Source organism: Camarhynchus parvulus, chromosome 1A (assembly GCF_901933205.1).
Source record: "Camarhynchus parvulus chromosome 1A, STF_HiC, whole genome shotgun sequence".
In the NCBI taxonomy this organism is placed as follows: Eukaryota; Metazoa; Chordata; class Aves; order Passeriformes; family Thraupidae; genus Camarhynchus; species Camarhynchus parvulus.
Window position 1 is genome coordinate 42,799,127 of NC_044586.1, and position 13,256 is coordinate 42,812,382.

Genomic DNA, 13,256 nt, shown 5'->3' on the forward strand with positions numbered 1-13,256 from the left:
ACTCATCCAATTAGCCCTAGGGGATGTATTGTATGGTGGCATTCCCTGACAGGAGAACTGGAGCAATGGAGGCAATGAAGGCAAGTGATAGGGTGCCAGGATCCTGGTGAGCGAGAGCAGCCAGTAGCAAAGCCAAAGAACTTCAGAGCTTCCTTAACTTGTTTACCATCCAAAAAGCCTTTCAGAGTCTTCAATGGTCTTTTTTTTTTTTTTTCAGAGCAGTCTAGTTTAAAAACCTTACAGTAACAGTTCTCTTTATCCAATAAAGCATTTAACTCCTGAGTGACTAACACAAGGAACCATTTCAGAAGAGGTAAAAAGCAAACAAGCAAAGTATCTTCATTGCAGGGAGAGATGTTACTTTCAGAAAAGTAACATCTTTAAACATGCTTTAAATGTTACTTTCAGAAAAACTGCCAGCAAGTAATTCAGAAGTCAAAATGCTTCAGTGACCACCTCCTCCCTTCTCTGTTTTAAACATATTACTGATGCTTTCAGGTGCTCTGTCTGCTTGACCGCATAAATGAGAGACAAAATGCTTTACAACCATCGACAACAACATACTGTAAAAGACAAAAAGGTCCTGTTCTACTGAACTACATAGTGTACCAAATCAGATTTTTAGTTTAAAGAAAATCAGATACTAAACCACAGATGACTATTCAGCAGCTACTACTCACTTCAAGGAAAGATATCGTCTTATGCTGAGAGAGCAGGGAGGAGTTCAAGGGGCACTGGGAAAAAAGGTGTTACAACCCAAACCATTTGAGCAAAGATTTCAGAATGTTCCCATCACTGAATCTGTGGTCTATGCTAGAAGAAAAAACTTCCAATTTTTTGGTACAATATTTCATGCTCATTCTAAGTCCATTATTCCTGACTCACTCTTTCACTAGTTGACTTGCCCTGACACCTATTCTCTCCAGTAAGGAACATCAAAGATGACTGAGGCTACCTGCAATTACATGAAATCATGAAATAACAAACTAACATCAATCACAGACTGTTAACTCAAACAAACATGAAAATGCAGGTAAATGCATAACATGTTATATGTCTATCCTGGAAATCTATGAGATAGAAAATCAATACCAGTAGTTTGGGGTCTTTTCCCCACTTAGAAATAAAATATAAGGGAAAAATTATCTTACCTTTGTACAAATAACTTCTGAAAAAGTTGGTCTCTCTCTTTACTTTTCCTTCTTTTCTTATCTCCTGTATGACAGCTCTTTATTTTACTGCCTTGCCTGAAAAAAATAACATACAACCTGAAATTTTTATAGAGGTAAATAATTACATTCACTCTTAAATTACAACAAACACTTCATATATATCTTTATAAAGCTGCAATACTAAATTCAGTTAAGTCAAATGAAATGCTATTTTAATAGTAGCTAATTAATATATGTTGGGCCAAAGAAAAAACAAGAAGCATTAGAAAGAAAAGCAGCTCCCTAGGTTTCAAAGTTATGTTTTGCATTTAGGTCTGCAAAATAGCCACTTAGATCAAACTAGAGCATAAACTATGGTTTATCCAGGCTCTCTGCACCATTGGTGAAAACCAGTCAGTGCTTCACAAAGCTTGAGCAAGACAACCAGGAAGCTTAACCACTTCTTTCCAGTGATCAATAACCCAGCTTAAGGCACACTGGGTACCTCAGGACTAAACACTTCAGTGCTCTTTGTGCTATGGGTGCCCAGAATTCTAAAGACATCCACTGGAAGAGGTGGATGCAAAATGGAAATGCTTGGTCACAAACAGCACTTGCCTAGAAAGAGAGGGCTGTGACTTAAGGGAAATTTGTAATTTATCTTAACTCCTACTTTCTAGGAGAACATCCTAAATTCCAGTGGATGGATGGGACTCGCATCCCCTGCTCCCCTCCTCGCCCCAGTTTAAAAGCACAAAACAAAGAGAAGACAGCAGGAGAGGCTTGTATTGAATTCAGCTGCTACCTTCTTCATTTATTGACATGAATTCTACAGTCAATTTCTCTCATCTCTTACTTTTTGTTACTTTAACCTATTTTAAACACATTTAATGTTTTGTTGAGAACAAGTTGCCTATCTTTCCATGGTAGTGCACGTGAGGAGTCGAACTTTCAAGTAAGCAAGGTGAAAGAAAGACCAGGAATTTTGAAAGTGAGCTTCAAAAACTTTCCGAAGACTCCCCATATCATCTTTTAGCTTGCCACAATATGCTGTCCTCATTTCAGTGAACTGGTGATGAACTGCAGCAAACAGCAACAAATTAGCATCACTGCAGCACCTGTTATTGTGTGTCCTGTACACAAAAGCATATACATTTTATTTGTAGAAAAGTAATTAAAGTTCCTTGTCTAGTATTAACTGCAGATTGGTGCTGTTTTGGAAAGTAAACCAGGAGAGACTGCAACATCTCAGCTTACAATGGTGATACAGGAAAATCAATTTCATTTCTCATCAAATTCATAATTCGGTCATACAATTTCTTTCCATATACTTTTAAAAGCCTTTTTATAGTTAGATTGGCCTGCCATTTGGCCAAACCTTAACTGTTGACTAGAACTCTCTTGTAGCTATTTCTTTCAGTAACAAGCAACGCTTCCCATAAATTGCTTTTTATTATGCTCTTCCAAAATAACTTGTTGCTCTTACATATAAAACATTGGAAACAATACATTATCTGTGTAACATCAGGAGTTTTGGCATACATACATAATTTATTTCACTGGGCTGGAATTCTCTTAGGAGATTCACTTCATTGCCTTAATCTTTATTCAGGCACTCAAATCACTTCCAACCCCCTGCCTCTATACTCAGCTGGAAAAGCTGCCTGCAAACCAGCAGGACCCGGATGAGCCAAAGCCAACAGAGAACTTGTGTGCAGCTCCAAACCGACCACAGCACAGCCTGACAGTGATCACACAGCTCCCATGACACCAAGGTACCAGCTACATCCACCCTGCCATCCTTGCTGCTTCCTGGCTGGCTCCATCCTCCAACAAACCATCTCCAAGACAAAAACTGAGTGTGCTTTAGGGAATGTTCCAGCCTGGAGAATCCTTCCAAACCACAGCATGGGTAAGGCTGCCTTAAGTTTTGATTCTCCACTCTTGACAGCCCTGCAATTCTCGCCTGCCAGGCACTGCATCCTCATTTGCAGCCTCTGCCTGCCTCCATGGGACCCACTGGAGCAGAGCCCAGGATTTACAGTATTAGCCTGTAACATCACGACTTTGGTGGGCTGCAACACAGCTCCCACCAGCCCAGGTACTCTGAACTAAAAGACACCAGCTGCTTATCAGGGCTGCAGGAACACCACAGCACCCAGACCACATTAAGATTACAGCCAGACTTCTTTTTTAAGACACTCATTTTGTAAAACATTAAAATGCAGATGTAGCCCAGCCCTTGCCAACCAGCCTACCTCAATAACAGGTTTTTGTTCCTGTCCTCTTGTTTTTGCCATTTAAGAATATCTGTAGCCTCAAGGGCATTGTTTAAAAGTCAGGCATGTTCTGAAACCCAGGGATGACTTGCATAAGACCTCATATGCAGCAGAAAACCACAGCTCTGTTGACATCATGGGTAATCTTTTCAAGACTTCTAAGATTCACTAAAAGAAGGGGAAAAAATGAGTAGGAAATAAAAACCAAGGAGGAGGGTAAAAATGATGGTTCTAAAACAAGTCCAGAGATTAGATGAAATATGTTTTAAAATTTATGAGATATATTTGGGGGTCTTATAATCTGCTTGGTCACTAGCATATTGTGGAAATGCAAAGCACATTTTTAAATTTTCTGCACCTGACATTATGCTTACTACATATTTATTCATTCAAATATTCATGAAATAACTCCAATTTACATAGTATTGTTGCTTTTCTTGTAAAAGTGTTGATAGACTTCAGGGAAGCTAAATTTAGAAAAAGAAATAACACAGACACCAATACGTAACTATGTAAAAAGTTCAATGTGAGAAATCCAAAATTAAAAAAAATCCAGTTTTTATTTCATAATTTGATTGGCTAAATGGTTTTATATGAAATGTACTCAAAAATATTCTTTAAAATGTCAAGACACTTTAATATTTTTAATGCAACCTTAAAAAGCAATAGTGAGACAATATGCAGCTTTCTCATAAAATTAATAATGTATCTATATACACATATATTTAATTCAATTTCTGTTTACTTTACAATACTGTGCAAAGTTCTTTAATATAAAATATTTGCTTTGTGATATGTAATGTATTTAAGCACAGTTCTATGCAATCCAGTACTGCAGAGCTCCATTGTTCAGCCTTGTGTAATTTCTTCTTTCAGAGCTAAGGATTAATGAGGAGCTCTCAGAAAAGGAGAAACCACCCTGGCTGGTTGATGAGGGCAGAGATCCATCTTGCTGTCATATCTATCTTATTTCTGGGCGTGCCCAACCCCAGACGATTCTGCCAAAGTAATAATGGAAAAAAAATACACTGGAAATGCAACAAAATCAGCTTTGAGGTTTTTTTTTTTTTCATTTCTGATACACACACCCTCATGAAGACGAGGCTGGACACTTTCCTAGAGTGGGTAGTCCAGCCTAGATTATATTAGCATCCATAAGGACAATGCCCAAATTTTACACATATTATACTAGTCAAAACAGAACACAGATTTCATCTGATTTTTACTATGTTGCAAAGCCACACCATTCCTTCACGGATACAAATGCTAACCTCATTCTGTCAATTCCTAGACTATTAATCAAAGTTGAATGTTTCAGTATGTTACATATCATAGGTTTATTCTCCTGTTCAAAGTTATAACCTGAATTTTTTCAGGATACTTCATGCCAATAAATCAAACTAACTAACACTATGGTACATCAATCTCAATTATCTGGGTGAGTGGGAAGCACCAGGGTAGAGAAGGGAACTCGGCCATTACCTTGTTCATGTAGCTATACAGCTGCCAGGGTCCTCTTCCTTTTTTGGTGGGTTGCTTTTTCTTTTCTTCCTGTTAGTAAGTGGTAAGAATTGGTACCATGCTCCCCTCCATGTTGCAAGCTTGACAAAACTCTGGTGCTAAGCCCTGCTGCTGCTGGCCTGTGGGCAGGGGCATGCACAAGAGGGGCCCTTTCCAGCCGCCCGGCGCTTTGTCCCTGGCCCTCCCAAGCTTCTGTGTGATCAGCACAGCCTTTGTGGCCATACAATAGGGGTTAAACATTTCCCTGTATTTACAGAAAAGCACAGCTAAATCTGCTTAGCTGCATGAACCTTTCAATAAAAGTATGCTCACACTATTAGGGCATTTTTCCATTTGTTTAAGAGAAATTAAAAATTATAAAAACCCAAAGGAACATATATATATATATAGGGTTTTTTACATTTTTCATATGTAGTGCATAGAAAATGCAATCAACATTAAGATTTTCCCCCAGACCTTACATCCACAATTTCCTTCCAAGCAGCTACCTGTGACTTGCCTATTTACTCAGAGATACAGTTTAACTTCTTCCTTACATTTATTCTCCTTGATGACTTGCCAGTGGGACAAACAACTTGCCCTCATCTCCAACAGGCTAAGAGACAGATCACTGCAAAAACTACAATCTGTACTCAGTAGTGAAATTCCAGTGTAAGAATGTAAAAATGTACTGAGAAATAAAGGAATACATTTTAAGAGTCAAATGCACTTGCCCACATTCATACAGACGCTGATCTCATACACCACATGAGCCTCTGGACCACCCTTCCTTTCCAAAGAACTACCTTGAAGTAACGCTGGTACAGAAAACTAACATTTTTTTAATCTCCTAAATAAAGAAACTGTTTAAAAACTTTCTGGTTTGTTCTGTTACAAATCCGGGGTTTTCCCTCTGGTTTCTTTTTTTTTTTTTTTTGGTTGGTTGGTTGTTTTTTTGCTTATTTGATTGATTGATTTTCTTGTTTTGGTTTGGTTTTGTTTGCCTTTTTTTCTTTTTGTTTGTTTGAGGGGGTTGTCTGTTTGGGGTTTTCTGTTTGTTTGGGTTTTAAGTCCAGTTAAAACATTCCTGACTTTAAGGGTCAGAAGCTAGCAGGATGAATTATGTCAGTCTCTATTAGCACCAAAACCAGTACAGAACAATAACTCCATCTGATCCTTTTGAAACCTATTCCATTTTTAAGACCCCTCAGAACAGTATTTTTCCTCACAAAAGCACGAGCTGGACTTAAGAATATACTTCAAAGCAGATTGCCAGTGAGGTTCAGTAATGACTGCATCCACCTGAACTCCTAAACTTGACAAAATAGAACCTGAGTATGCTAATTTGAGCTCTCACTTCACATATGTGTCTTAATTCTAGAGCTGCAAACACTTAACTAAGAAGGATAAAAAAATTAGTTTAATAACCATTACAGGTCATTAATTTTTTTATGTGGAAATTTATCATCAAATAGTATGGTGTTGATTAGGCAAAGCCTCTGCCGTTCAGTTACTAATCTTTAACTGCACATTTACAGCTGTACATTCAAACAACAACAGCAGACATGAAACTGTAAATAAGAAGCTACTTGCCATGCCACAAGCGTGGCACAGTATTCATGTTATTTTTGCTTAGTAACATCTAATTCTTGGAAAAGCTCGATTCTCAAAATAGTTATTTTCATGGTTTCAATCATTCCTTCCAAAATGAAGTCCCAAAAGAAAACGATTAGGGTAATACAGAATCTTTAACTATTTGCTCCCCTCTGCCTCTGACATATTGCATGCCTTTGCATATTATATCAAGAAATCAGCTCATATATAACTGGTTGACCAGAGTTTTTGTGTTTAACTGGGTTTAAGCAGAAATTGTCCTCTGAATTTTATAGTTGAATAATGGAGGGGCAAGGTTCATCTTGTCATCTGATTGACCAAGCCTAATCAGAATTATTTCTGCACACTGCTTCACTACAGCTGCAGATCCATTAAACACTAAATGGTCAAGAAGCCCAGTCCTCTTCAGCTTCCCACTGCGATTCCCACTTTTCAGATAGTAGCTACTCTGTGGGCTACTCAAAACATTCAAAAAATGGAGGTGTTATATTTAATGGACAGCTCAAAACCCATAGCAAAATCTGTCACTTGAATGCTAGGACAGCAGCTATCATAATAAAACAGGCTCTTTGTAGTAGAGACTTAAAAAGAAGCCTTTGATATGGTTCCCTTACTTTCCAATACATTTCTATTAGAAGGTTTTCAGTCACAATAGCTTTTTTTCTTCAACAGAAATAATCATGTCTGCCTCTGGAAATGTTCACTGAGACAGGCACTTTTTTTTTTTTTGTAATCATAATATTACCCTTTTAAATCTTAGTCCCATTTTAGCCTCAGGAAGCTTTAAACTAATATAACAACTAGGAATGACTTAGTGCACAATTTACTTATTAACAAAACCATTTTCTGGCCTCTTGAACTGTTTAAGCAGAAAAAAACTGTGATATGCACATACAGTACACAATTCCTTACTTTGAGATCTGCTTGTTAGAAAATATAAAAAAAAGATTCTGAGAAACATCTAGGAACTGTCAATACGCCTAAGACATGTCGAACACATTTCTGGCTTTCCTTTCCAAATGTCCCCAACTCTTTCCAGCTATATGATAATACTCAGGAAAAGAAACAAATTACTTATGCTGAGGTCAAAGTCATATTCCCACCAAAATTTAGTTAGTGCAATACTCATCTGAGACTTTCAAGCAGCTGAAGAGCTAACCTCATGGTGCAGCTTAACCCCAGGGACAGGCTTTGGACTCTGGGAGGTTGGACTGGGCAAACACATATGGGATCTGTGACTCTAAAATGCAGCATGGCTCACAATTAACTCAGGAATGGAGCAAAGGATGACCCAAAATAAAAGCTGCTCCTGCAGCTAGGTTAGGGCAATGAAGAAGATCGAAGGCTCACAATCACAGTGCAATAATAAAATGGGCTCCTTCTTTTACCTGATGCTTTGCACACTGAGTGTTTTTAAAGCTTCTGTATGCCTAACAATTTCTACTGAAAACATATCAATAGTATAATTTTTAGAGTACAGACTTCAGTATTGAAATGTACACCATTAATGTCCACATGATGAAGACAGTATTTCAATTTGATGATTACACCAGGACCTAGATTAGGCATCCTGGATCATACTACTATTACTACTACTATTGTTTGTTTGAAATTCAAGATGCAAAATGTTTCCATTTCCTACATAAGACTTAAAGAAATGCATAGTCTTGCTTTATTCCACGTACATGTTTTGATAGATTCATTTTCTCTTTGCCATGTTTTTGCATACACAAACTTGATTTTTTTTTATTTTTAATTTTCCAGTTTTGATTTCCTTTACCAGTAAAGTTTTCAGCAATCATAATTTTGTATGCAAAAATTTTGAGTTTCTTTATGAAAGATAACTTTATGATTGTGGAGCTTGAAAATACTTTAAAATCGAGACGACATTCAAAAAGACAATTTCACAGGGATAACAAGATATGCAAGGTGACTATTCATTGTCACTTTGTATCCTTATCCCAAAATATCAACCCAAGTACTTGGGCTGGGAGGTGAATTTTAAGGAGTATCTAATAAGTCTAAAATATTACAAAGCAAAAATTGTGAAGAGCAGGATCCTCTAAGGAGTATAGAATTTATTTATGTACTGTAAAACTTCATCATAACCACTTCTACTGGTTTTAAGCTGTTATCACTGAAATTTCATGGACATACTTTAATTAAATCCATTGCTGTTGCTCTTTCAGCAATCATTTATTCCTTTTGCTTTTTTTTCTCCTACAAACAACAGAAGGCTCTATACAAGAACATAGCCAGTTACTTCTTACCAGTCACCAACATAGGGTAGGGAAATCAGGTTAAGTAATTTTTAACTAGACCTGAGTAATTATTCTTCGCTCCAAAATAATTGTAGCCTGTATGTCCTGATCACAATTCCTAGATTTTTGTCTCCTTTCTACATTTTCCTGAAGTTCATGGTACCAGCCAAAGCAGACTATCTGCCAGCTACAGAAAATCCCTTCTCACATGCTCTGGGGATGCAGACTCATGCAGGTCCCATTCCTCTTAATCCTTTACAGGGAGAGCCTTTGTTCACATACGTAAGGCACTAAGCTGTTTGTCACACAGAGAAGTTGCCAAGGAGTGTGAGATTTCCCTGAAGTGACTCCAGCACAGCTGACTGAGAAGAGTCCTCTTCAAATAACTCAAGGTTTATTCACTTTATTATTTTATCAGTACATCCAGTTAAGTATTGTACATGGGCTTTCTTTATGTTTCACGTTACTTTTTAATGAGGAAGCACCATAATAAGATTCACAGCATTAACTTTAATTATACTAAGATTTTCTCTAGTACTGTTCTCCATCCCTTTTCATAGTGGAACAAATGCTTTGCCCTTCCTCTTTGGGCACAATGAGTGCCCTTGACTACTGGATGCCTAAAGCCATGTAAATATAAAGAAATACAGTGTAAGTGTAGACAAATGTGCACTTCCCAGCCTCAGGATGAGGAGATTTATCAGCAGCTAGAAAAGCAACTGCAGCTTCAGGAACAAAACAGATCTGCTGGTGCTGCAGTGCCTGTAGCTAACTAGAAGTTACTGAAACTAAAGACATCAAGTGCATAGCCAAAATGAATTTGCATCAACTACACATTAAAAAAAAATAAACAGAATCAAGCTCATGAAAGAAAGGGAAGAAGATAAAAAGAAGATGATAGCTATGAAGTAAGGTTACAATTTTGATTCTGTAAAAAAAAAAAAAACAAACCAACCAAAAAGGAACACAAAAGAAAAAGCACCATTCAAACAGGCAAACAAAAAATCCCAACAAGACAGAATCAAGATTCTGTCTGTTCTCAAGGGAAGGAAAAAAATTAACGAAATTGAGTCTTCTTTGGACGTAGAACTCTTTTTGGGATGCTGCAGCAGTCCAAGGTTTTTCTTTTTCTTGGTAAGGCACATGTTGTTTGAACTTCTGCATGTGCTATATGTGCTATACCTGAGCCTGCCCCACCCAAGGAGAATCTGGCTGGAATGGAGGCCACATTCAGCTGCTGATATTCCTCTGTCCACCCTCATCTACAATCACACATAGAAACATCCAAATTATAAGAGCCTTAAACTTTACTTGAACACTCTCCAGCTATCTACCTTTCTTTCTTTGTATCACTTTGATAAACTTTAGAAGCTGTCTGCTTGAATTGTGTCAATAACTTGACTGACATCTTGAAACTAAGTTTAGCCACCTGAAACTCCTTAGGGACTGTACACACACACAGAGCATGCCAAGCATACAAAAGAACTGGGCTCCCCACAGCACTGGCACAGACAGCTGTAATTTGCTTTTAAATAAGAGCAAGAGGAATGTGACGTGTGGCAGTGCTTTCTCCTTTACACTGAGCAGCACTGGCTGTGGCTCACCCAGTCTTCAGCGGCACAGGGAAGACAATCTCTCCCCCTTGCAGATCAAATCTGAGGAACATATTGAAGTAAAAAAAGAGATTCTTTTCTACCCCTTTGTCCTTGCTATACAAAGATCCTAAAATACAAAGAATAGGGATTTTCCTCAGAGACAAACTATGGGGGCTTGCATCTACTTAGCAAAAAAGTACATTTTATCTCCAGTCTCTCTTCCAGAAAGTATTGCAGTCAAGGCTGTTTGTTGAAAAAGGCACAAATCCGCAATAATTCTTCCAGTAAATTCCAAATACAAGATCTTGATTCAAAAAACCAGCACTCAGCAGTAAAGCAGTCTTAAAAAACAAAAAACAAACAAACAAACAAAAAAACAAAACTAAAACAAACAAACAAACAAACGAAAAAAACCAAAAAAATAAAAAACAACCAAAAACAGATGGAGACCACCTCCTGACACTGTGCCAGCTTTGCTGGGCCCCAGCTCTTCCCAGTGCCCAATGCTGGCCCCAGAGGAGAGTCCTGGAGGCACCACTGCCCTGCACAGCTGGAGCAGCACAAAGTGGGGAGGGGAAGGGAAGTTAAAGACCAAGCAGCTCATACAATACCTGTGTGAAATTCACAGCCACACTGGAACTGCTGCTGTGGAGTGGAAGCCCCCATTTTGATAAATGTGACCATTTTCAAAAGGGAAAAGTTGAACATAACTGCATTTCTGGGCTTCATCTTCCACAAAGTTTCACTTTAAACCTGGTTTCTATTTCTGAGACTAAAACATGAACATCTATCCCAAAAACACACACTAAACTGCTTTCAGGTTTAACTTCTTAAACATTGCAAGTTTTTCACTACGGCAGAGCCCTTTTATACTACACAATTAAGACTTCAAGGTCACAATTTTAAAAAGATTTTTTGTCAGTCTTCTGATAGGCAAATTAATTTTCATGACTACTGATCTAGAACAAATTTCAACTATTGATCTGGATATAAAAAAAAATACTCAAAGGCTTGAAACCATTCCTTGCTGCAGTCCAGTTAGAACCACATTTGATTTTAAATACATTTGAATAATTTGGCATTACTTATGGAAATAGGACATTTGATATTTTTCTTTGTAATTATACTTGTGATTTTAAAGTATTGTCTCTAGATGTGCCTTTCACATCTTCACAAAGACTCTGTGTCATTAATATTCTGTATGTTGTCAAATGCTTTAGTGTAGCAACTAACGGCTGAATTTGGGTTGCATGAATAGAATAAATATTTCATTTTTATAGTAGCCACTGGGGGAATATTAACCAGGAGCCACAGAAGCATAATAGCTTTTTCACCTTTGCAACAAAAAAAAAATAAATTTGTATTTCCTTTAAAGACAGTAAAACTACATAGCAAAAGGGGTGAGCTAAGCAAGAAAATCACACATTCAAAAGATAGTTTCATCAAGAAAATACACTATACAAATACTAGCAGTGGAGGAAGAAAGTAGCATATTTTATACAGTTGCCAAAAAGATCAAAGAAGAAGAAGGGTAGGATTCATGTAGAAATAAAGTCATTATTAAATATTATAATATGGAAATTTTATTAAAATAATTAACATCACATTCATTGCAGCCAAATTACCACAAATCCAACCTCACAGCAGGTCCAGGTTTTGATTTGCATCCATCGCATGATTTTGTGTTCTCGGCAGTAAGGGATTAAATATTCACACACATATAGAAACTGGCTTTATCACTGCTTAAAAATCCCAAAGAAGCTGTGCCCTTTATAGGTTTTTTCCTTACTTCACACATTTGTCAAATGACTTCCTACAGGATACAAAAAAAAAAACTCTACAAGAACCTGAACTTTGCAGAAGCCTGCTTTGCAGTTATCAAACAACCTGATGAGCAGCAGATGTACCTCTCCTTTATTAGCAGCTTAGATAGCAAAGGTGCTTAGAATTATTTTTGCACATAGGAGGCTGCTGGAGTTGCCAACCACCCAGTTCAGTTATTTACTAACTGCCTTTTGTAGAGCAAACCTGGTTTGCAGCAGGCAGAAGTGCTACTCAGACAGCACTGGAGCAGTTGGGAAATGGCACAGCTGTAACTGCAGCAGCTGTGACAGCAGCAGGTACAGCTATGTTAGATTACCTCCTGAGGCCATGTGGTCCCTCTGCAATAACACCATCTCCTCCTTTCATTAGGAGTGTATGACACAAGTCTAAAGGTATCAAATTATTTTACTTTTCAATTGTAGAAGGAGGAATATAATTTACATATAATTTCGATATTTAAATATAATCCATTTAAAGCCCTTTTTTGCTTACCAAATTGTATGCCATATATAGAATTGCAAAATAGCTACCTGTTTTACAAACTCAGTGGAAATCTCCATCCGTAGGACAGGTTTTATTTACACAAGAGCCTGAGTTCTGTTTTCCAAACTGCTCTACCCAGGAAACCAATGCACTTCCAGCAGGTGCTTGAGGTAAATGTGCTGTGTTCTCCTCCAAAAGTAAAGCTAGCACATGCACCAAACAAACACAGCCTCATGCCTCAAAGGGTGATGAGTTTACAACGTACACAGTAATCAAATGTGAACTCAGCAAGTAAGGAGCTTATCTTTGAGGGGCTTCTATGGCCATTGTTGTCATCTTATTGCAGTTCCTATACCTTCGTGGCAAATTCTCATGGGCAGCCCCTCACAGCACTGACTCCTTCTTCACAGCACAGCAAACAACCTCCAGCTCTCTCCTCACCCAGCTAACCCACTCTTTTGTAGCACTCATCCTTATTGGACACAGCTGTGGCCTGTTAAGGGCAGGCCTGTTCCTAATCTTTGGTGATTGGTACAGCTGCAACTCCTC

The 13,256-nt window shown here is 37.9% G+C and overlaps 1 protein-coding gene across 24 annotated transcripts in view; it reads right to left on the reverse strand.

Annotated features, from left to right (window-relative positions):
• NRCAM (neuronal cell adhesion molecule) overlaps positions 1 to 13,256 on the reverse strand; it is a 145,634-nt gene that overhangs the window by 99,208 nt on the left and 33,170 nt on the right. For all 24 annotated transcript variants that reach the window (XM_030960484.1, XM_030960481.1, XM_030960480.1 and 21 more), the window contains exon 2: positions 1,152 to 1,247. The gene's annotated coding sequence lies outside the window, so the exon portion shown is untranslated. The remainder of the gene's footprint in view (positions 1 to 1,151; positions 1,248 to 13,256) is intronic.